The sequence below is a fragment of the Perca flavescens genome, chromosome 8, assembly GCF_004354835.1.
Source record: "Perca flavescens isolate YP-PL-M2 chromosome 8, PFLA_1.0, whole genome shotgun sequence".
Classification (NCBI taxonomy): Eukaryota; Metazoa; Chordata; class Actinopteri; order Perciformes; family Percidae; genus Perca; species Perca flavescens.
In genome coordinates, this window is record NC_041338.1 from 25,910,996 (window position 1) to 25,935,361 (window position 24,366).

Below are 24,366 nucleotides of genomic sequence, written 5' to 3' on the forward strand. Positions count from 1 at the left end.
TCAACTGCAGTTTGAGTTGGGAGGCGGTGATGTGTGTGGGTGGAGCAGTGGGCACCGTGTTTGTGTCTGGTTTCTGATGACTGAAGACAAAGTAAACAGACACTAGGCGCCTCTCATGAAATGAGTGAGGGCAAACAGAGAAGAGGAGAAGGCCGAAACAGAGGATTTAGGAGTATTACGATTATGTTTCTCAGCATATTCTCAGGACAGAAAAAATGCCAGAATAAATGTCACAGACAGTGTGTTTTTTGTGGGCATGGTCTTTTAGGCTAGACTGAGTCTATTATTTCAATTAAGAGCCATAACAACTGGCCTTAAATAAAACACCAAATTGGATCCAAGTTTGCAAGCACAATGAGAGGGAGTGACATTTTTATTGCACAACCTAACGTTGATGAGTTTGTGCAACACAACAGCCCCATCTTGACATTTGTTAACGATGCTGTTGTAAACAAACAGGGTATAAAACCTCAAAAACCTTTGAAACACAGTTCATATACTTCTATAGACTTATTAAATAAGATACTGGACAATATGTTAGGACTTTGATAATGATTCAATGGCATAGTAGTAACATTTTTCTCCTAAAGACACCATCTTTCCTACATTAAAATGATGTTTGTCCTGAAGACTGTCCTGGCCATTTGGATGTACAAAAGACATAAAAAGTGTCTGACTTTGACACTGAAAACCGCTCGTACCCATCTCTGATAGTTCCAACAAATAACGTTAAGCAATAACCACAATATTTCCCTGATCTTTCTCTTTGGAAAACCCTCAAGAATAGTTTTTGTGACATAATATGGGTTATTTTAAAAGAGTGATTAAGGGTGCCAGATCAGAAAATTAAGTAGAGAAAATGCTGTTTGATTTGATAGGAGGGGGAGAGAGACAGGATTACTTTAAAACATGTAATAACTTAAGGGGTTAGATCCTATGTTCACACCTACTAATGCAAAATTACATCACCATTAAAGATTCAGGTTGTCCAGTGTCTTTAGAATAGACTTTGCTTGAAGATTGAATTCAAGTGTTTTCTTACTGACCTCCAATAAAGGGAAAACATCGGCAGCAGACCTGATTTAGAAAATCCATAAATTCCTTATTTTAACCTAAGTGCTTAACCGTTCTCCTTAAGATAGAAGGATCAAGGTGAAAGAGAGATAAAAGAAAAGCAAAGAACAATTGTTCTTTTTTTTACTGTGTGTATTTGATCAGATTCACTGTATGCACATGTTGTACTATGTGTGTGAGCTTGTCTAATGTGCTTGTGTCTGTGTTCTACCTTCATAAAGTGTGGTCAAGAGTGTGTATCTGTATTCTCGTTAGTAAATGTGGTCAAGCGTGGATTAATTAGCAGTAATGTAATTCACACTGTCACCTCTCATTACTTTCACAGTGCAGGATCCCCACCCCACTCCTGTATCCCTCACGCCCTCTCTCCCCTCTTTTATCTCTCTCTCTCACCTTTGTATTCCCTCTTAGGTCCCTTTTATGTCACTCCCATCTCTCTCCAGTGTATCCCCTACCATTGTTTTGGGCGGCAAAACGACCCCTTGCCCCCTTTAAAGAATGACAAAATCATATAATTTTGCTATATATTCCACACAACAAAAAAGAATTTAAAAAATGGATGCGCAAGATGAAGCTGTTTTCACACATACAGGCCATTCGCTTCTCGTTCTTTGCCTTAAAAGTTCAATTAATTTTTACTTACGGGCTGGCTACATTGCAACAGATGTATAGCGGATGTTCTAACACTACGCTTTCACTATAATCAATGAAACGGGCTACACCGGAGATCTGCTCTACAAGCGTCTTCTATTTATATTTTTATGCGAGGTGTATGCAGCCCTTTTACACAGAAATGGATCATAATGTGTCATTATTTCTTTTAAATTAAACTACTGATATACAGGAAAAAACTTAATGACAGTGAGTGTAATGGCAGTTTCATTTTGAGAGTTTGTGTTTTTATGTCTTGTCTCACCTGCGTCCTCTGATAACAGCTGACAGTAAATTGACGTTTTCACAGCGTTGTGCCAGCTCCAAAATACTGAAGAAACAACGACAATCCCAAAGCAAAAGCTCTTTTCTCGCTTGTGACTCACACAATCCTACGCCGTGTGTGTGCAGCGGTGTAGCCAGTTAAAACATACATTCCGCGACTTTGGCTACGCATTCAATGTAGCCAAAGTCTTGCAACCTTGCCCCTATTTTCAACTGTTACTAACTGTTGCTAAATAGTTGTGTGATGTGTAAATCAATGTTATTTTTTATTTATTTTCAAAAATGATGTGCAATAAACCACAATTGTGCTAATGGTCACATAGTTAGGTATTTGGAGAAACTCTAGGTGAAACATTGCTCTCTACACACCTTTCTGCACCCCTCCCTGCCTCCCTTCTTTTTTCCTCATCTTGGTTGTCTTTTGCACTGTTACTCTCACCCTCACATCGCCTTTTATCAAATCAGCTTTTTTGTCTCTCAGCACATTGAGCATTATTTTCTCTTCCCCATGGTGGACATCCTCAATTCTCTTGGTTTTACCCCAGGGGCCTGCTCACACCAGCAAAATTTCCATTGATTTAATTTGAATTGCCTCAATCAGTGGTTGCACTTGTAAAAACCAAAGTAGATCTGCTTTGGCCAACTGCAGACTGTCCTAACAATGCTTACACATGAGAAACCTGACAGCCTGAGGGTCCAATAAGAAAAAATTGTCTTATTAGCTGTGTTGCACCAACCGATTTTATATAAGCCTGCATTGCTGGAGTACAAACAGCCCCACAATGGTTTGGCATGGTTCAGTCATGAGACAAGCAGCTATGGTACAAAAAGAGCCGCAGTACAACAGGAATCTGATCCCAAAATAAGAAAATGGAATCCAAAAACTAATTGACATTTGGAATGGGGATGCACCGATGTATCGGCTGGACATCGGAATAGACCGATGTCCGCCCTATTTACTCATGGCTCCATTGGCAAATAAGGTGACATGTGCCAATGGAAGTAGCTGTGCTGCCTTAATGTTGTGTTAATTGGTCTTACTCGCACAATAGTAGTCAACCCAGCTTTGAAAAAGACAAAGGCGGGACTCTGGCATGCCATAACGCAAGGGGGCAGCAGGAAAAAAGCTCCACGATGAAAATGTTCCCATGACATTTCAAGAGTTTTAATACTTTGATTCTAATCGGCCAATAAAAAAGACACAGCAATGTGTATGATTACCTGAAAGCTAATACAAAACAGAAAGATGACCTGGAGGCCAAGACAGCCTACACTGACAGCCACAGCATTCGAGAAGGTGAAAACATTCCCAGCGTTAAGCAATAGGCAGAACTAGAAAATTCTGCAGGAAATTTTGTGCCTACTACTTGGTGCACAGCCGAATAACACTGGCTAACAGTAAATCTGCTGTTTCTCCATGAGTCTCCATGATAGGAGGAGGAGTTTGGTTATTCAGAATTTTTGAGAAACTCTATTCAAACTTTAAAATATTAGGGCTGTATTCAACTTTAAAATCACACTAATACTTTTTGAAATATTCAACCTTCTTTGAGGCTTTTAAAAAAAGTTAGAAGCAGGACTATCAAAGGTGCACTACAGCCTTGTCTCTGTGAAAATAGCTGTTGGTGTTGAGGCCTGAAGTCAGTTAGGAGTAAGTCAGTTGGTCAGTTAGTTCATCATGACATCATGTTAGTTGACAAATAACACTTCTTCTCTTTCCTTCCTCTCCTCCTCCTCTCTTCTTTTTTCCTCTCCTCTCTTCCTTTCTTCCACTCCTCTTTTCCTCTTCTCCTCCTCTCCTTTTCTGTGTGTGTTTTAGAGGAGGGAGGGGAAGACTGCGTCCTTCCAGATATTTTTTTTCGTTGTTTCTATCGGCAGTTGGTATGAACAGAGCCAAAAGTTTAAGTCTGGTGGATTCCACAGTTACATGTCTGCAACCGGAACAAATGTTCTTACATTTTGACCAACCATGATGTATTCATGTATAGTTACCTGAACAAATAACACAAGAAAGCAGTAAAAGGAGATTTAAAAGTTTAGTTAAAACATATCTATTGTTTAAAGAAGTTGAGTAGACAAAGAAACATTGGTTGAGGTTTAACAATATATGTATGTTTGTTCAACTGTGAGATGAGTCCAGAGAAGAGTGAAAACTGTAGGGGAGAGAGCAATTTGTTTCGAAAATTTTCAGAGAATTATACTGCAGCTTCACCCTCTGTCCTCCCTTCTAGCTCTCAACATTCCATCCCCATACACACACATTGGAAAATCTGAAACTGTTTCGATGCATCGATATGCGGAGCCTGATTCGACCACCAATCTCACAGTCGAATCTTCGAAGGTGTTATTATGAAACGAGGATTATACCATTTTGGCAATATCGGGGTGCTCAATGTCTAATTTAATTTCACACAGAACTACTGGTTTGTACGGTTATATTAATTTATATACAGCCTTTAATTATGATAATGCTGTAAAAAAAAAAACGTGAAAAGAAAGAAGCGTTCAATAAATATTTTTTACGTGTGCGTGTGTGTGTGTGTGTGTGTGTGTGTAAATCCAACCACCCCTGTAACAGATTTAAGTTTCACTTTCCCTGATCCGTGACAGACGAGGAGCATCTTGGCGGCAGGGATTGACGTTACTTAACAATGTCTGGAAAAAGAAAATCTAAAGTGTGGATGCATTTTGAAATGGTAAAAGATGATCCCAAAAAAGTAAAAGGCAAGTTGTGCCAACAGCTCATGTCCTACCACTCGTCAACAACAAACATGGCTTTCCACTTAAAACGGGTAAGTTTATTACCAATAAAGATGGTTCACTCTTTCATATATAATGGCGCTTTTAATTTACGAATAGTAATATCATATGTTGGGACTTAAAATAGATAGATTTTTTTCTAGATCCACCCACAGTATCAGACTGACGACGGCAGTTTATCTAGTAGTATTAGGCTACCGGAGCTGCGCCAAAACTAACTCAAAGAAAGCTAGATTTGAGAACGCCATTGTCCGAGAAAAGGAAAAGAGAAATCCCGGAAAAAATTGCAGAGTTTATTGCGCTCGACATGAGGCCAGTGAATGTTGTGGACGGTGAAGGTTTTAAAGAATTAATGCGCACACACACATAGATGATTCAACTATCAGTCGACTATAGAAAGATTCGACAATTCTGATTCGAATGTGTAAATCCTTAATTTCTTTTCATTGTTTCTATCGTCAGTTGGTATGAAAAGAGCCAAAAGTTTAGGTCCAATGGATTCCACAGTTATCTGTCTGCGACCGGCACAACATTTCCTACTTTTTGACCAAGCCTGATGTATTCATGTATAGTTAACTGAACAAATAACACAAGAAAGCAGTAAAAGGAGATTTAAAAGTCATATCTATTGTTTAAAGAAGGTGAGTAGACAAAGAAACATTGGTTGAAGTTTAACAATATATGTATGTTTGTTCAACTGTGAGATGAGTCCAGGGAGGATGAAAGAAATGTTATAGTATGATAGTATGTGGATATACCTGTCTTAAAAATTTGTTCAGCTTAAAAGTAAGGAATACCTAATGACTGCACTGGTGGAGCTGTCTATGTGTCTGTCCTTGTCTTATGTGTGTGTATTTTGTTATTTTTGTCATGAAATTATAGTGTATGTTTAGTTTTTGTTTAACAACTTTTATTATTTATTGTTTATGATGTTATGCGCATTTATTATTGCATTGCTACTTTTTCAAGTGAGTTGTAAGGACCTCAGGAAGAACAGCACCTGCAATGCAGGAGCTAATGAGGATTCTAAATAAACAAACAAACAAATCTCCATGCGTGTTGTAACTCTGTCCGACGGCCCCACTAGTAGCTTAGCCAAGCACAGATCCTACTACACTACTACAGAAGCAGTGCTACTTCTGCTACTTGGGCGGAGTGATATGCTTGCAGCACCTGAGAAGCCCCGAGCAGAGAGTAGCAATGCTTCCCCTTTCTGAGAATATAGTTCCCAGTTTATATTCGGTTAGAAGATGGCTGTGTCTGATGTGACCTTGTTATTTGTACACGCTGTGACTATACAAATCACAACATGTAAATAGGAACATGTTGGCGTTATTTTGTCAATTATTCAGAGCAGTAGGCTTGTTGGAACCTGTTACCTCCAGGATCAGTGCTAGGCTAAGCTACCGGTGGGGCCGTCGGACAGAGTTACAACACGCATGGAGATGAGAATGGTATGTATGGATTTATCTGACATTATAGAATGTGGTCTAGACCTACTAACACTACTGGTAAAAAGTTTTAGAACACCCCAATTTTTCCAGGTTTTTATTGAAATTCATGCAGTTCAATGTCTTATTGTACTCTGAAATGAAAGAATAGAACAAATGAACAATTTAAGTTAAAAAATAAATCATGGAATCAATTTATAAACCAAAATGTATTCTAAATCTTTTACTCATCAAAGTAGCCCCCTTTGGCAGATATAACAGCTGAACACACTCGTGGCATTCTTTCTACAATGGAAATCAAATATTCTTCAGAAAGTTCTTCCCAACTCTGTTGCAGACGTTCCCATCAACCTTGTCAAGATATCAAGCTTGATCAACATCCATTGCTGCAGAACAGCGTTACATTGTTTACCCATTTATTGTTCCCTGAAAAAGGCCGTTTTGTAAAATGCTGAAATGTACATTATTTTTCAGTTTTGGGAAACCTTACTTTTTTTAACCTCAGGCAGTTCACCACTTACCTTTGTACCATTTTAAGCTATTTATTGGATCTGTAAAGTGTCTTGAGATAACTCTTGTTATGAATTGATACTATAAATAAAATTGAATTGAATTGACTCTGGGGGTTACGGTGAATAAGCTAAAGTCCCAATAAGTCGGTGTGTTCCTTTAAACTTTTGGCTCTGTTCATACCAACTGCCGATAGAAACAATGAAAAACAATATCTGGAAAGACACAGACAGTTCCATGTTTGTTACCTGCTCTGTGTCGCATATGACACCACAAACAAAAGAAAACACATCAATGCATTCGCCAGACTTTTATCTCTCTTGTGATGATAATATTTTTGCCGTTTGGACCCACGGTTTTTGAATTACAGAACAAACTTAAGAGGTATAATTATCATTAAATGGACATGTTGGACCCATTAGATACTGCTCTACTCCTTCACTGCGGATATCACCATAGCAACAAGTTTTGACACACACACCTCCTATCATAGAGACTTTTTACTGTGGGCTGTGTTGTCCTCTCTTTGCAGGACATGTCAAACAGCAGAGTAAAGGTAGCTCAGATCAGCTGTTACTAATGATATTAACTATATAACTGTGGTGACGATGGCCTTTATTCAACCATTGTCGAATCACTTTAGCAACACGTACTGCCACAGGAGGAGGAGAAGAAAAGGAGAGGACAAGAAGAGGAGAGAAAGAAAATGAAGAAAGGAGAAGAAGTGTTATTTGTCAGCTAACATGATGTCATGATGGACTAACTGACCAACTGACCGACTCCTAACTGACTTCAATTTCAATTCCATTCAATTCAATTTCATTTATAGTATCAAATCATAACAAGAGTTATTTCGAAACACTTTACAGATAGAGTAGGTCTAGACCACACTCTATAATTTACAAAGCCCCAACAATTCCAGTAATTCCCCCAAGAGCAAGCATTAGCAGTGGCTATTGCGACAGTGGCGAGGAAAAATTCCCTTTTAGGAAGAAACCTCGGCAGACCCAGACTCTTGGTAGGCAGTGTCTGATGGGGCCGGTTGGGTGTGTGATGAACAGTGGCAATAATAGTCATAATTAAGATAATGGAACAGTAACTACAATGGTAGTTGTAGTAGTTAATGTCATAGCAGGACACAGCAGGGCGTTACAGGATGTAGCGTGGCACAGCAGAGCGTGGGTGGACACAGTGGACACGGCACAACCCACGACTTCAGGCCTCAACACCAACAGCTGTTTTCACAGAGACAAGACTCTAGCGCAGTCCTGCTCCTAGCTCAAAAACCCTAACTCCTATCACTTAATGTTTAATACTGTGATAGGTATCATGACACCCTGCTGATCATCCTGTGCAAGAATGATGTGTTGTGTAAGAAATGTGAGGACAGTAGCTGTCCAAATAGGACATGTTATTTTTTTTAAAAGCCACAAAGAAGGTTAAAAATTTCAAAAAGTATTAATGTGATTTGTAAGTTGAATACCACCCTAACATTTTAAAGTTTGAATAGAGTTTCTCGAAAATTCTGAATAACCAAACACAATCTCTTTACTGTAGGCCGTGTTGTCCTCTCTTTTCAGGACATGTCAAACAGCAGATTTACTGTTAGCCAGTGTTATTCAGATGTGCACCAAGTAGCAGGCACACTGTCAAAATTTCCTGCATAATTTTCTAGTTCTCTCCATCATTCTCACTATTTCTAGTATATACTTACTCATTATCACACATCATCTGAAAGAGCATCTGTGTGTGTTTGAGATATATTATAGTGTGTGTGTGTGTGTGTGTGTGTGTGTGTGTGTGTGTGTGTGTGTGTGTGTGTGTGTGTGTGTGAGAGAAGGGGAGAGAGAGAGAGTGAAAGGCATGTCAAGGTTGAGTGAGGGCAATCTGTTTCTATTAAATGTGTTTCATCAGAGTAAAATTACTTGCTCATAATGGATGCATAATACATGGATAATGTGATATTACATAATTAATTAATATATCAAGTGCAGACAACAAATGGTGAGCAGAGGGTGAGATCCCTGTTAGCTTTGTGGATTAAATATAAATGCAGCCTTTGTTCCTGGACCTTGGCTACATCTCTGATTGTTGTCTGGTCTGATCTAATCCAATTGCTGTGTAGAATTTGAATGGAACAGTAATTGGCCCATGTGAAAACCTCTCGTCAGTTGCAAGGACATAAGTAAAATGAAAGTAATCTCCCTTCGTGCTTCTTGTCTCTTACTATTGTATAATGAGACATGGAGAGGATCCCCTTCTACCAGCCTAATGCATTATTTCACCTTCATTAGGACGTTAGTTCGAGAACGGTAACAGGCCAAAGATAGGTATCAGAGGGAACAGGGATAAATTAGTGGATGAGAAAGAGAGATCTAGAGGATGGTACAAATTAGGAGTGACATACTGTACATCATCTTGTCAACGTCTCATTTAGAACAAAGGGAAGTCATTCAAATGAGTGGTGCTTACAAAAGACAAACAATGGCGTTCAAAATTTTCCACTAGACTGATCGATGGTCTGCCAAACATCAGTCACTGCTCTTTTTTGGCACATTGTTACCGTGTGTGTTTGTCCTTTCTGATGGCTGAGGTAGACGGAGGACATGTAGGCTACGTGAGAGACACTGTAAAGGCAAGTCCAACAATAAGTCATGATTGATTTTGTCCCCGGCCACTTGGAGGAAGAGACAAACACATTCCCCACAGGGCCTAGTGAGACAGATTGTGTACCAAGAATGCCATTGTTACTGAAAAGCACATTTTCCCTGACAAGGCAGCGCTATTTCTCCTCCTCCTCCTCCCCTCCTTTCTCACAATGACAAATACTCTTAGCCTGATAGATGGTATTGTTTCCAATCACACACACACATGAAACCAAGAGAGTGTCAACAGCCAGTCCACATATCTCCCACAGTGTTTATAAAAGTCAGCAGGGAAGAAATTTAAGCTCAGCTGGACAGAACCTGATACGCCCACAGAAGCTTAATATTAAGATTAGGAGAGATGTTAAGTCCTTTATTTACAAAATATGGGTGGATGTAAAATACACGGCAGTCTTCACACAAGGAAAACAGAAAAACCTAGTAACACACAATAGGCTCTTTGTTACTGTATGGACAGTACTCCTGGAAAATGCAAAAGATTACTTAAAACATATGGTTACACTTTACTTGAAGTTTTCTACATAAGAGTGACATGACACTGTCATGAATGTGTCATAAAACATTAGAAACAAGTCATAAACGTTTATGACATAACGCTTCTTTTAGTTCGTGTAATTCGGTTTTGTCATGACAAGTTAGGGTTAGGGTTAGGGTTAGAGTTAGTGACATGACACTGTCACTCTTATGCAGAATACTTCAAGTAAAGTGTTACCAAACAAATTTTCAAGCAAAGTATTTCAAAGATTTTTTATTAAGTTGAAAGTACAATTAAATAAGAAGCAGGAAAAAAGTCCTTGTGAATGTGAGAATTCTGCAAGAATAGCACAACAATGAAACTTTGAAACAAACGTGAAAGTGAAATACGCTAACAACTGTAAGGTATTCAGTTATGGTGTGGTTAGAACAAAAGCTGTGTGGGCCGACGGAGCCACATTGTCACCATGCAGGACACTTGCTGTGTTTTCTCATCTGCCAGTCAGCTCCTGTTGATTACAGCTGGCTGCCAGGAAGAGGAGAATTAATCAGTGCTGTCAGATCTCTATGCAGATCAACTGATAAGGCACAGAAACACACTCACTGACACAATTTATGCAGAAAATGCACTGAAATGTCATCTATTGCATTGTTAGTTATGCCTCTTTGGAAAGTTGCTTAACCTTTTCAAAGTTGCCTTCTGTCACCGAATTTGCAGCCAAGTTAAGCGCAGAGCTATTCTTGTCTTGAAATCACAAAACAATGTTTGCAAAGAGTCCTTCTGGGATATGGTTTATTGTGACTCAATTTAAATAATTTAACTTGCATATGTGTTTAACTAAAGCATTTCCTTTGTGTTGACAATTTTGAGTGGGAATCCTAAAACCATGTGAGGTTACCCCAGGCTGGGTTACTGACAAAATAGGAAACCTATGAACATCCCCAAGGGCCATTGGGGACCCCTGAGAACCAGTGCTGTGTAGAAGTGTTGTAGAGCTGCTGATTTTTTAATGACACTGATTACTGGCTTATGAAACTGCACTCTGGGATTTTAGCTGTTTGAGCTGGCCTTGAGAGCGTAGCCTATAGAGAAATGCATAACAAGTAAAAGGTCATATTAATTTTGCCAAATACATTTTGGGAGAATCAAAAGCCGGTCACACTTTATTTTACAGTACATTAATAACACGTAATAAGATGTACTTTGTATCAAATAGGATAAAATGTGGACTTTACTAGACAGAAAATTAACACATTTACACCCTAATTACACACCATACACCTAAACTATGCTGTAATTAGAACCTGTGTATACTAATAGCAAATAGTATTACTATACGAAAATGGCTAATTGATGCACAGATTTGCATATATTAGCACACAGGTTAAATAATGTGGATTTTAACAAATGTATTTTTTAGGGCTGTCAAAATGAACGTGTTAACGAGTTAACGCAAATTCCTTTTAAAGCCAGACATTTTTTAACGCGTGATTAACGCACATGTTCTGTGATTTCACTTCGTAGTTTGGGAATTTAGGAAGCTGTGGGCAGTAACGTTGTGGGCAGTGTTGCCAACTTGGTGACTTTCTTACTACATTTAGCTAGTTTTCAGACCCTCTTAGCAACTTAAAATACATCCATTTATGGGAGTGGATGGCTAGCAGAAACAAAGCTCCTTGAGCAGAAATGGATAGATAAAAGGGTCTTTTTTCTTTTAATGGCAAGTTGAGTTTCAAAGCCCTTTGACATGGTTCTCTCCACAAGACTTAAGCTATTTGCATGTACTGTCGATGTGAATTGAGTTACCAACAGAGTAGTCCAGTCTCAAATAACACTTGAGCATTAAAAACTTAATTAAAAATATCCCTTTTAAAGTACATTCAGAACAGATAAAAAAATGTGTGACTAATTGAAAGTTAACTAGGACACTTGTGCGATTAAAAATTTTTATTGATTGACAGCCCTAATATTTATTGATTGATCGTGTATTGAAGTTTGCTTGTGTCTGACAATGACAAAAACAGCCAACGGTGGTCTGTGAAGAGAGCACATAAGAGTCAGATTGGCTTAAGCCTTCTACTTGCAGATTGGAAGTAGTACTAAAGGTAACGTTACAAACAGTAAAGTATAGTGGTGACTATTGTTGCGGTTTCTGAAATAAAGCACAAAGAAAACAAATGCATGGATATATGCGAGTTGTCACATCATTACCTTATTTACCATTACTAACCCTTTTCTCTGGATAAAACATTCACAGCAATAATATACAGAGCAAGGTATTTAGGCTAGGCAGGTAGCTTTGTAACCAGCCAGGGTAGTTTTCAGAACAGGCAATTACTGAAATGAGTCTTTACCAGCATTACTACAACACAACGAATACACTTACATCAACTAAATATTGCAACGTCACGATAACAGAGAATCTAGTTATTGATACTATTGATACATGAAGGTTAAGGGAGTAGTATTATAATTTACCTTGAGTAACGTGCACTGAAACTTCTACTAGTAAAAGTAAAAGTATGTTTTATTACATTTTATTTGGGTCTAATACGGCATATATGTGGTTTCTCATCACAGCATAATTTAGGTATATGGTGTCTAATTAGGGTATACATGTGTTTGTTAACTGTTTAATAAAGACCACATTATTTCTAACTTGATACAAAGTATGGCTTACTATGTCTTATTAGTGTACTGTAAAATAAAGTGTGACCACAAAAACGGCCACTCAGTGGTTTATGAGCATTATGTTTCTGTACTGAGTTTGGTGGTGTGGTTAGGTGTCGGCAACAATAACACTTGGTTAGGGAGGAATTGTGGTTTTGTTTAAATGACAAAGGTAGCATGTTGATGTTTAGCAGGTATAATGTTGACCATGTTCACCATCTTAATTTAGCATGTTAGCATGCTGACATTTGCTAAAATAAAATTTTGACCAGATGATGGTGCTAGATTAAAGATTGGAGTATCAAAGTGATTACAATTTATGCTCTAGAGACACTGGATGAGTGTACAAAATTGCACAGCAATCCATCCAATAGTTGACAGAATATTTTAATAAAAAGCCCAAATGTCAAGCTCATGGTGGCGCTAGAAGAAAAGCCAAGGGATCACCTTGGTCAATAGGATACATCCTCTGGGGACCACAAATATCTCCTGACATGACATTTCAGCCTGGACCAAAGTGTTGGACCGACGGACAGACAGACGGACGGATGGACGGACGGACGGATGGACAGACAGACGACAGACCAACCGACGGAGGGACAGACAGACAGATCAACAGACGGACAGACAGACTGACAGACTGACAGACGGACAGACGGACAGGCAGACCGGCAGATTGGCGGACTGACCGACATTTCCATCCCTATAATTAAGCTATACAATTTCACAGTATGTAGTTAGATTCATATATTTTGCAGTGCTCCACTATGATCTGAAAGATAATTTTTCTTAATGAGTTATATTGGTCACACAAAATATGACATATCAAAAGATGCTAAAACAAGGACCTCTGCCACTCCAAACCACCATATCCATTATCCTGCTGCATTTTCTCCAAACCCCAGCTAAATATGGAATATCATTTTTCTTGTTGAAGAAATGTCATGGGAGCATGCCTTTTCCATTCTCTGCCACTCCTGGCTCAATTAGAGTTCTGTAATTACTGGGAATGTAATTTCTCTGTTGAGAAGATGGGATGTGTAGTGTGGCTTGCAGAGGAAATCCTCTGAGTTTTAATGCAAAGCAATGCTACATACTTTCTCCTCGATGCAATCATGTAGAAAAGCTCCCAACAGTCTAATCTCTAAGTGGAGATACATTGGGGTTGGTTTGTCCCATTATCTGGGCTTAGATTAGGCTATCAATCCATTTTAATCAATAAGGGTGCTGACATTTATAATAACTCAACAGTTTGACCTGCAGTCTGACCTCCTGATCATAGAGCACCTCCTGATCATAGAGTCAGGCTGTTATCTGCCAGAAACACCAGTACTTGGCCTGAATCCAGCCACGCACAGGGAACAGGTAGAACTATTTCTGATGCTTTATTTTAAAGTGCCTAGAGAGGAGTAGGCCAACTCCAACTAAGCCGATTGTGTATTATGCTGTCGGGCTGACAATGATGCAATCTAAGGCAGTGAACTCTCTTTTAATTTCCCTCAAGCATCTGTTTCTAAATGGGGGTTTTATCCCTTCAAGCTGAGGCACGTTGTAACCTTCAGTTGTTTTTTATTCTTTTCTAAGAGCTAAGCAGGATAGCCAGAGGGAACAAACTGCTGCCAGGACACTGTACACTCTTCACTACGGGTAATTACCGCTACAATCAGTTCAGCCCATTACTAACTCTGCGCTTAATAGGGAGAGGGAGGAACTTCAGTGAAAACAACTGGTTCACTCAGTCAAATGTCAGCTATTGAAATAAATGATTTACATGAATGTGTATTTACAAATCTGTTCCGATGTATAGTGCATGCATATCATAATTAAGGTTGGCACCGTATGCAGTAGACTCCATTTCAATCTAAATTATTCAAATCCAGCATTTTTTTGTTTCTTAGTAGGCTTGTGAATGCCTTCCACTAAGCTCTTTTCCCCACATCCCTTTTGCTGATGTAGATTTGAAAGCCCTCACAGAAGTTGTCAATTTATAGTCAGATGCTTGAGTCCACTCACTCTCTCTCGCTCTCTCACACACTCGCTCTAAGTATATTATGTGTTGACAGCTCTTTGAACTATAGGGTTTCATATTTGTGAGCTATTCAAGCAAGCTAAAATTGATGTGGATCTACTTCACAGAAAGAGGTAGAAAGTGGTAGAAAAATGTACTCTGACTGACTGAGACTATGACCACAAATTGACAGAGGTGTTTTCCAATCTCTGCCATTAAGTTGTTTTTATTTTCTTTATTATAGGCAATTTCAAATCCTTAAGTATTTACAAAGAACTTGAGCAAATTAACAAAGTGAATGCAAAGATGAAACATAGATATTTCAGATTCAAAAGGTTTTTTAATGCCTTTTGTATTTTAGAATTCTTCAAAAGGCCTTTGTAACATGTGTAACTTGTTAACTGCTTGTTATCCATTAATACTCGTGTTATGTTGAAAACAAATGTTTGTTTCATATACCTTTTGTTGTTTAATATATATACTGTATATATATATATATATATATATATATATATATATATATATATATATATATATATATATATATATATATGCCAGGCAATTATGTCATTTTATACAATTAAATTAACTGATCTCAAGATTTTATTTTAGGGTTTTTTGTGAAGATACTGCTATCACTTTTTAAACAGAAAACACATGTGTACTGGGCTCTACATTTAGAAAGAAGATTGCTGTGGCTATTTATTCATTCAACAACTTCCCTCTGGCACGGACTTTAAAAGCTTGTCAGAGGTGTCAGGTAACCTCACCTCACTTTACTTAGAGTTTGTTTTGCCATATACTTTAAAACAGAATATGACCAGATGTAGTATATTATGAGAGGCAGGATATTGTGTAGTACATAGTAAAGCAGGATCATTTTGTTATGTGTGAAAATTTCACTTTATGAGGTTTTTTAACATTGATATGCATTCCCCCAGCCTGCCTATTGTCCCCCAGTGGCTAGAAATGGCGATAGGTGTAAACTGAGCACTGGGTATCCTGCTCTGCCTTTAAGAAAATGAAAGCTCAGATGGGCCGATCTGGAATGAGGTCATAAGGAGCAAGGTTACCTCCCCTTTCTCTGCTTTTCTCGCCCAGAGAATTTGACCCACCCATGAGAGAGAGACATCATGGCTTTCAAATGAGCAAAGTGTCAGTTGGTCAAGGCCACACCTCCACCCTCCACCTTGCTGGTCTACAACATTTCTGGCAATCAATTTTCAATACTGAAATACTAAAGAAGCCAAGTGCTATGTTTTGTGTTATATCAAGTATATGCATTTAAGTAATAATACGTGTAACATGCTTGCCTTTTGCACTTTGTTGGCCAGGCAACTCATTCTCTTCAAGTAGAAAGACCCTTTACTCACTTCACTCAAGGGATTATGCAATATCTTAAATCTATTAGGCAATCTTTCTTGATATTTGTAGGGAAATAAGAAGCAAAGAATGTAACCCCATAATACATTGTGTATTCCTATGTTATTGATTTCTCATTGTTTTTTATTTGTTTTTATTTTTTATCTCATTCTCCTTTCAGATAAATATAAATATAAAGTGACTGGCTTTAATTTAGAAGTGTTGGTCTGGTAGGTTGGTGGGTGGGTAAATGTTTGGGTTTTGATCGTTTGTATTTTGTTTATATCTTGTACACTCTGAATATCTTTAACAAACAGACCTTGAGCCAAAAAAAAGAAATATGAAGCTTTGTCCGTCCAGAGTTTTCTCCTAACTCCTAACTATCGGACTACATCCACAGTCAGCGTCAGCAGTTCTCTAATGCTAAGAAAATGTTTGTCTTTCAAGCTGAAACTCTTCCTACTTCCTACTTCCAACTCTTGAATGTTGCTTTTACAGCCACAGAAACCATACACCAAACATACCTACATATTTGTGAAAAATATACAGTATTTCCTGTTTTCTGAATTTGTTGGGTGTTGACATTTTGCTGACATTCACAGTTTTCTCTGAACTGTTAATGGCGAGCAATGACCATAAAGCTGACTGAATTTACTGTAGACTCCACTCGACCCACTACTACTATATGAGTCAGAGGATCACTAACATTAATAAATGAGCATAGGGTCGACGAGCCATTAAAAAGTGCTTTGAAGCTCCATTTAAGAAAAGATGGTCCTAGAACCTGCTCCGTGTAATTTAAAAGAGAAATAGGCTGTGTCAGAGGGCATTAATACAAATTAATATAAATGTGGTTTTAGAAAATATTTGTCAGAATGAAGCAGTAGTTATTGTAATCACCGTCACAAGCTATCATTTCAGAGTAACACATGCTAGTTTCATTTATCTAATAGATGTGAAGAAGAGGCAATAAGTAGAGAAGTGGCGATGAAGGCAGGCGTGAAAGTGGTAAGAAAATGTGTAAGAATCAGAGAGCCCTAAGCTGTGGTATCCGACAGCATTGTTTTTCTTCATGGTGTTTATTTATTTGTATTTATTTTTACAGTTCTGACAGATCTGAGGCATTGAGACAGCACTCGGAGAGGGATGGATGCTGACAAGGATATAGTTAATATATGTGGCATGGTGAAGCCAGAAGAAAACAGTGAGGCCTCTTATCACACAGAAGTCATCACGAAGGCCCTTCACGGTGCAGCTCAAAGGGAAAATAAGGCAAACTCAGGTGGACGCAGAAAGGGGAAAGAAAAGGAAAGTAGGGGATTGGAGAGAACGGATTAAAAGGAGGAGGGAGATGATGTGATGTTTCATCTTTCAGGTCTTTGTCTTTAGTTTTAGTGTCATCTACTTCCACAGCATGGCTCCAGGCTTTGCATATTTACATATTTATTTTATTTACATAACTATTTACATAATTACCATAATGAAAATGGTACCCTGTCAATGCTTTGTTGCATATGAACCTGCAATAAACCCATAGTTTCTGAACAAGTTTACATACACTATTCTCTCTCTTTTCCTCTAGCCCATAATGTCTTCTTTTTTGTTGTTGTCTTTTTGTCCTCTCTCTGCCCCCATGCACACCTCACCTCCCACAGCACCAGTATGAAAGTTGCAGGATGTATTACCACTGTGCATGTGTGTATATGACCTATATTGCGCCCCTGCTGAAAGCCCCATACACCATAAGGACCACTCTATCTGATCTGCCACATCTGCTATCAAGACAGGTAGTGTCTACACCTGCAGGAGAACTCTCTTTCTCCTTTTGTCTTTCTGTCTCTCTCAATCTCTCTCTCCCTGGTCACGCACACACAGACAACTGACACACATGTGCTCACACACCACTATGCCAGGATGCAGTGTGCTTGTTATTGAGACATCTGCCAGAGAGCAGACTGACTGACATCAGTCATCCGGCTGTAACAGATGATGATGAGGAGCAAGGTCAGCGTTCTCTGTCCTGTCCTCTCAGACCATAGAGGGCCTTTGGCTCTACTTTGCTCTGATCTCCAGAAACTCCAGAACAGTAAAGTACATGCTCACTAGGTGCAGTAAGCTTCTTGTCCCTGGAGGTTAAACTGAGCGTATGTTTTCAAAATTGGTTACAGGTTGAATTGATTTTCTTTGGTGACATTTCAGTACCTAACATAGTAGCAGAGTACACGCTGACACATATGGCAAAGAGACAGCGGGGACCTTACCAGTGCAAAAGAACAGTACATCTACATTACAAAAAGGAGTTTAGGCTTTGGGTGAGGGTCTAAGATGAATTACATTCCTTAAATTAAGCAGCTTTTATAGTCACTTGTTGATAGAGCCGCCATTGCTTCATTGAAGCATTTCCAGATCTGTGTTGTCTGGAATTTGTGGGTACATGAGAGGCATTACTCTCTGGAAAATGTGCCTCAAAAGGCATTTCTTAGAATTAAGTTAATACAGAGTTGAAATGTAATTTATTCAGCAAATTTCTTTTGGATATCAGAACATGCACTTAAAAAGCAGTCTCACAGCTTGGATCTAAAAAAAAAGTGACTATGCCTCTAGAGCTTTTAGATTATTAACGACAATCTGCTGATAGTATGAGAATTGAGATTTCATTTGGATATTCTACCTACAGGGAATGATGACATTTTGCAACAATCTTATCTGTCAAAGCAAACCAAATCGTAACAATAAAGCCATTTACAAGCACAGCAGTTAGCACAGGCCAGCACATAACGTGCATTTTGGATGTGTGCAAATACGCTCCAGGCAAACTCAGTGGACATTAAAAGGTAAAGAGTGGCATGCACCGTATGTACTGAAGAATGTAAACAAAGCTTTTCAGTGTTCACTGAGGTGGCTACAAATGCAAAGACAATTGTCGTTGCAGTTGAAAAGACTTGTTAAAGAAAAATTATTGAATGAAAGTAAAAATGTCAAGGTATCTCTTAATAAAAACAAACAAAATGAACGCAGGAAAGGAGAAACATAACAAAACATATTAAAATGTAACCGTTCAACAAGTGTCTGTACCTCCTCTCTCTTTTTACCCCTTTCTCTCTATCATCTCTCCATCCCTCCATCTCTGCCAAGGACACCATCCCTGCTGTTGTTACCATGGAGACAAGCCAGAAGGGCTGTGGGCGAGACATGTGAGGGACTGTGGGTGACTGTGTCTGTGTGAGCATGAGCATGTTTGTGCAAATGTTTGTCCTTGTTTGTTTTCATGTGATTTTTCTTCATATTTGTATCCTATATTGTTTACTTCAATAATGCAGTTCACATCATATGCTTGAGTGGTATTCGCACTACTTCAACAAGGTACTGTAAGACGATAGTACAGGAGGCGTCAGGGCTAACCCTACAGTCACATTAGTTACAAAAGAGAGCGACATGCACTTCTGGGGGTGCCTAGCCTACCCTTGGTTGCTTGGCAACAGTAAACAGAAATTCTCCGGTGCTACCTTCATAGGGTTGGGTACCATTTGGATTTTTACGATTCCGATGCCGAACCGGTACTTTTAAAACGATTCCAATTCCTAACCGATTCCTAAACCGATTCTTGAAAAACTGAAAAATGACATAAAAGAAAGGCTCTTTTATGGAGTTTTTTTTTTAAATTGAAAATTATTTAAATTGAACAATATATTAACATTTTAAAGTACTTAAATATATAATAAGTAAACCTAAGTCACCTAATACATAACTACAATAATTTAACAAATGACAGTTAAATAAATGATGTTGAGTTGGTATGCCATCCAGCTTCAAACTTTAGCAGTTCTTTTGCAGAAAAATGACCATATTTTCCTTCTCTGGCAAGATAGGACACCTCTCCTGACTTATGGCATGTCCTGCACAGGAGAAACCTCTCTCAGATGGTGTCCAAGAGGTCTGTACACACACAAGTAGGAGTCTGAAAGGGCAGACTCCCCCACCACCACCACCAGGCTACAGGCTCTTGTCCTGAATGATAGACTAGCAGAGCAAGTGTAATATGTTTACTAGCGATCACGTGCAGTGAATGGTTAGTATGCTTTTACGTCCGTTTTGGTGAGCCCAGAGGAAAATATGCCATTTTAAAAGTAGCCTACGTTTACGGTAGCTAGCTAACGGTAGACTACGGAGAAAGTGTGATATTTTTACGTCCGTTTCAGTGCATGCACAAAAAGCCGTCTATCAGCAGTGATTGTAGAGTGCATGGCGGAGAATAACACGGACACGCGCTTCACACAGCCAGCGTGCACATGCGTCATTCGGCAGAAAAGGGAGAAAGAAAAAAAGAGTCTGCCGCTGTCCGGAGCGAAAGAGGGAAAATGGCAAACGGCCACTTCCATTGAAAATGAATGGTAGCCTGTCGCTTTGTCTCTGTCTCTTGTAGCTAATGTGATTGAGGGGTAATACTTCTATCTGCATCATATCATCAGCATGAATGTGAATGGTCCCTTTTTTTTAAATGGCAAAAAAAAAAAAAAAAAAGTAAAATGCGTTTGGAACAGTGAGGTTTTTATATGCAGTTTGGTTAAGACTAATATTTTCCACTGTCCTTGGCATTCTGACGCACACAGTTGTGGATAAGCATCATATTGTGCCGTAAGACCACACGATTTTGATTTATTTCCCAACAAACAATGCAAGCCTCCAAGGGTATGTGGCGGTGTGTGCGTGATGGGATGTGGGGTTGGAGGCAATGCTTGTTTTGACAGCAATAATTCACCCCATTTATTGAATGAGAGATGAGAAGAAAGTGTAATTTTTTTGCTCCAGCCACTCTCCCTACTAAGAGATGGAAATGTCTCACGTTCACCATTGTCTAAAAAGCCTCATGGCCCAACATCAAAGTCCTTTTTTCCTGCCAGGAAACGGAGGTAACTCAGTCAAAAGGAAACACAAAAGAAATGATGGTACTGATATAAACTAGTCCAACACAACGTAACACCGCAGAATAACACACAGGGTCTGAAATTAGCATCTGCCTAATGCGGGTAAATTGTTGACATTGGCATGTAAAATAGTCAGGTCATCGGCCACTTTGGCTACATATTAAAAATCGCTTGCAACTGCTATATGAGAGCAAAGCTATTTGCCATAGAACCTTATTTGTTTTGATTGACAGTCAACTTTCACCAAATTCTAACCAATAACCATCAATAAAAAGAGATAGAGTAACAGTGGATGCGCTCAAAGCAGACAGCTGTTCGATCGGAGTACAGAGGAACAGTAAAGTTGTCTAGTAGTAGTAGTACATTTTTCTTTCTTGTGCCAGGTTAAATATTCTCTGTATGAACTGAAATGTACTGATAGTATATTTTTGCACATAGACAGGCACATTCATGTTTGCGCATGCATGTGTACAAAAGGCTACCCTCCCTTCCTACCCTGAAAAGTATGATTCCCGAAAGCTACGGTGTAATTAAGACACTGCCATGCATGTAATGATTTTTGTCCAAATACATAAAAAATTGAATGATATCATTCTTTACATTAAATGGTGGCTAAATTATTTAAATTGTCTTCCTGCATTCACTGTAGTGTATAATATTCAAAAGTGGCAGATAGAAGTTAATTTGAGACCCTGACAACACATTTCTGCTCTCTTTGCCGCATTAATCATAGAGAAAGTTGGTACAGAAACAAGAGCCCCCTCCACACTGACGGATTGAGTGATGGTTGAAAGCTTAGAGCGCCGTCTCCATGTGAAATTAATTTAGTAAGGTGTCACTCAAACATCAAGATACATGTGAGCAGACACATAAATGCACATAAAAACATGAACATAAGACAGCAGATGAAAAAATATAAAATTATGACAGTGAATGTAAGTTGAAGGTCTTCATTGAAAACACGCTACAACATTAAAACAAATAACGGCAAGACGGGGTAGACCATTGTCTCCATAAATCTTACTATTAAGAACTTCATATTGAGCCAAAAACCTGTTTGTTATTTCATTTCTAACACCTCCAACATTTTCAGTCAGGGCCTTGTGAATGATGATTCAGTGAACCTGCATGTACTGTATAAACATGTCATCAACTGTAATACAAACTACTGCTGTACTAGGGGATCAGCCATGCTGACTGATGTCTCTCCATTCCACTCCACTTTATAAGCTTTGAATGACCTTGTTATTTCCCTCTCATTTACTCCCATCCTCCACCCTGCAATATATGAAGTTTTCAAGGCTAGTTTCAAAATTTACCAAAACAGACAGCAGGAATAGTCAGAAGGAGAGGGCTAATCAAAGAGAAATAAAGACTTATATACTGTAGGTAATTACCCTCATTAAACAGCCATACATTATAAAGACGAGAAATCCTTTTTATCGTGTGTGTGTGTGTGTGTGTGTGTGTGTGTGTGTGTGTGTGTGTGTGTGTGTGTGTGTGTTTGTGTCTTTCTCTCTATGTGTATGCTTTATATTGCCTCAGCTCCAGCCCTCTGGCATTGATGGAGCATCATCATTATCACCTGGGCTGATGGCAAAGTGGCTCCTTGGCGAGACCCCGTCGACAGGCACTGTTTGGTGTCACACTTTGTGCGAATGTGAGTGTGTGTGCATGCCAGAGAATGTATTTTTGCTATTGCAGTTTCAGTAATTCCATGGCCACACTAACATGGCTTTATTGGCAGGTCCCTTATGCAAACAAATGGCCTTGGCTGCCAGGTTCAGTGAAGGGTGACGGTTGTATCTGGTTGCATCAGGTCGGGGAGTGATGGGCACAGCAGATTGGAGGGGAGAAACTGTTTCATTTCTCTTGCACTCAAAGACCCACCATGCCCCAATAAAACACAGAGCGCCCAGGTTTGGCCTCAGACATGACCATGGTTAGCTTCTTCAATTCCTTTACACTTTTAGTTATTATTAACTGTGTCCATGTAACATTGGCACAGGAACTTTTTCTTTTTTTTGAAGGTCAGTTAAATAACAGGCTAGTCTCTGCCTGTATCAAGGCAACAGTTCTGCATTGAAAAAACAATTGGTTATCATGAGGACAGACAGAATAAAGGAAATTGATAGAATTATTCTCACCCACAGGCAAATATGTCTATGATGCATAACATGAATATAGTGATAATCAATCCAGGATTTTTCCTGGCTCGGAATGGGCCTTTGAGAGGACACATATTAACGGGAGTCTGGGTCCTCCCCTAGGAAATTTTGTGCGTCAAACACTTCATTTACTTCATTCTGACAACTGTGTATGCATCAACTTATGTTGGAAATGTCTTTATGAATAATGTTTATTCAGGCCACAGGTGACAATTCAAAATATAAAAATATAATGTAATATAATGCAGTAAGGCTCTCAGGCATTCTGAAAGGCTTTCAAATATTTATGTTATCCCTGCTGAGTCAACACTGTGTATGATTTAGTCTTCCCTCCTCTTCTGTGTCTTGTTTGGGGAAGTACACCTCTTTAATTGTGCATGTGGCACCTATTCACGTCAATGATACATTCATTCATTATTGCTCAGCTGATATGGTGGTATCCAGTATGGTAGTGGGTTATTGTCCTCACACGTTAACTTCAGCACCTCCGATAAAGTGCTCACAGCCCTTTCTTTCCTACGTGAAGATGCCAGAGGGGGAGGTGGCTAACACAGTTTAGTTTTTTTGGATAGTGAAATTGAGATTAAATACTCTGGACTCTGGATGGTAAATCTGAGAATTAATTGGCTACTACCATTTAATTCTCAGCCCCTGCTATGCCCTACTATGCTCTACTATGCCCCGCAATGCCCTGAACTATTATTTCTTTATTGTTACTATAACTGCCACTATTCATCACTCCAACTGCTATAATTATTAGAATTATATATATATATATATATATATATATATATATATATATATATATATATATATATATATATATATATATATATATATATATATATAGTTTTTCCTTGCCACTGTTGCACAAAATGATTACTCTTGGGAAATTGTTGGGTCTTTGTAAAATATAGAGTGTGGTCTAGACCTACTCTATCTGTAAAGTGTCTTAAAGGAACACGCCGACTTATTGGGAATTTAGCTTATTCACCGTAACCCCCAGAGTTAGACAAGTCAATACATACCCTTCTCATCTCCGTGCGTGCTGTAAGGCTGTCTGACGGCTCCAGCGGCATCAGGCCAGCACAGAACATGCAGGTGAATGGTTCCAGCAATCCTACTGCTCCGAATAAGTGACAAAATAACGCCAACATGTTCCTATTTACATGTTGTGATTTATAGAGTCACAGCGTCTACAAAAAAACAACGTAACATGAGACACAGCCGTCTTCTAACTGTAAACAAACTGGGAACTATATTCTCAGGCGGAAGAATATAGTACTTGGGCGGAGTGATATGCTCGCAGCAAGCCTGTCTGAGAATATAGTTCCCGGTTTGTTTACTGTTAGAAGATGGCT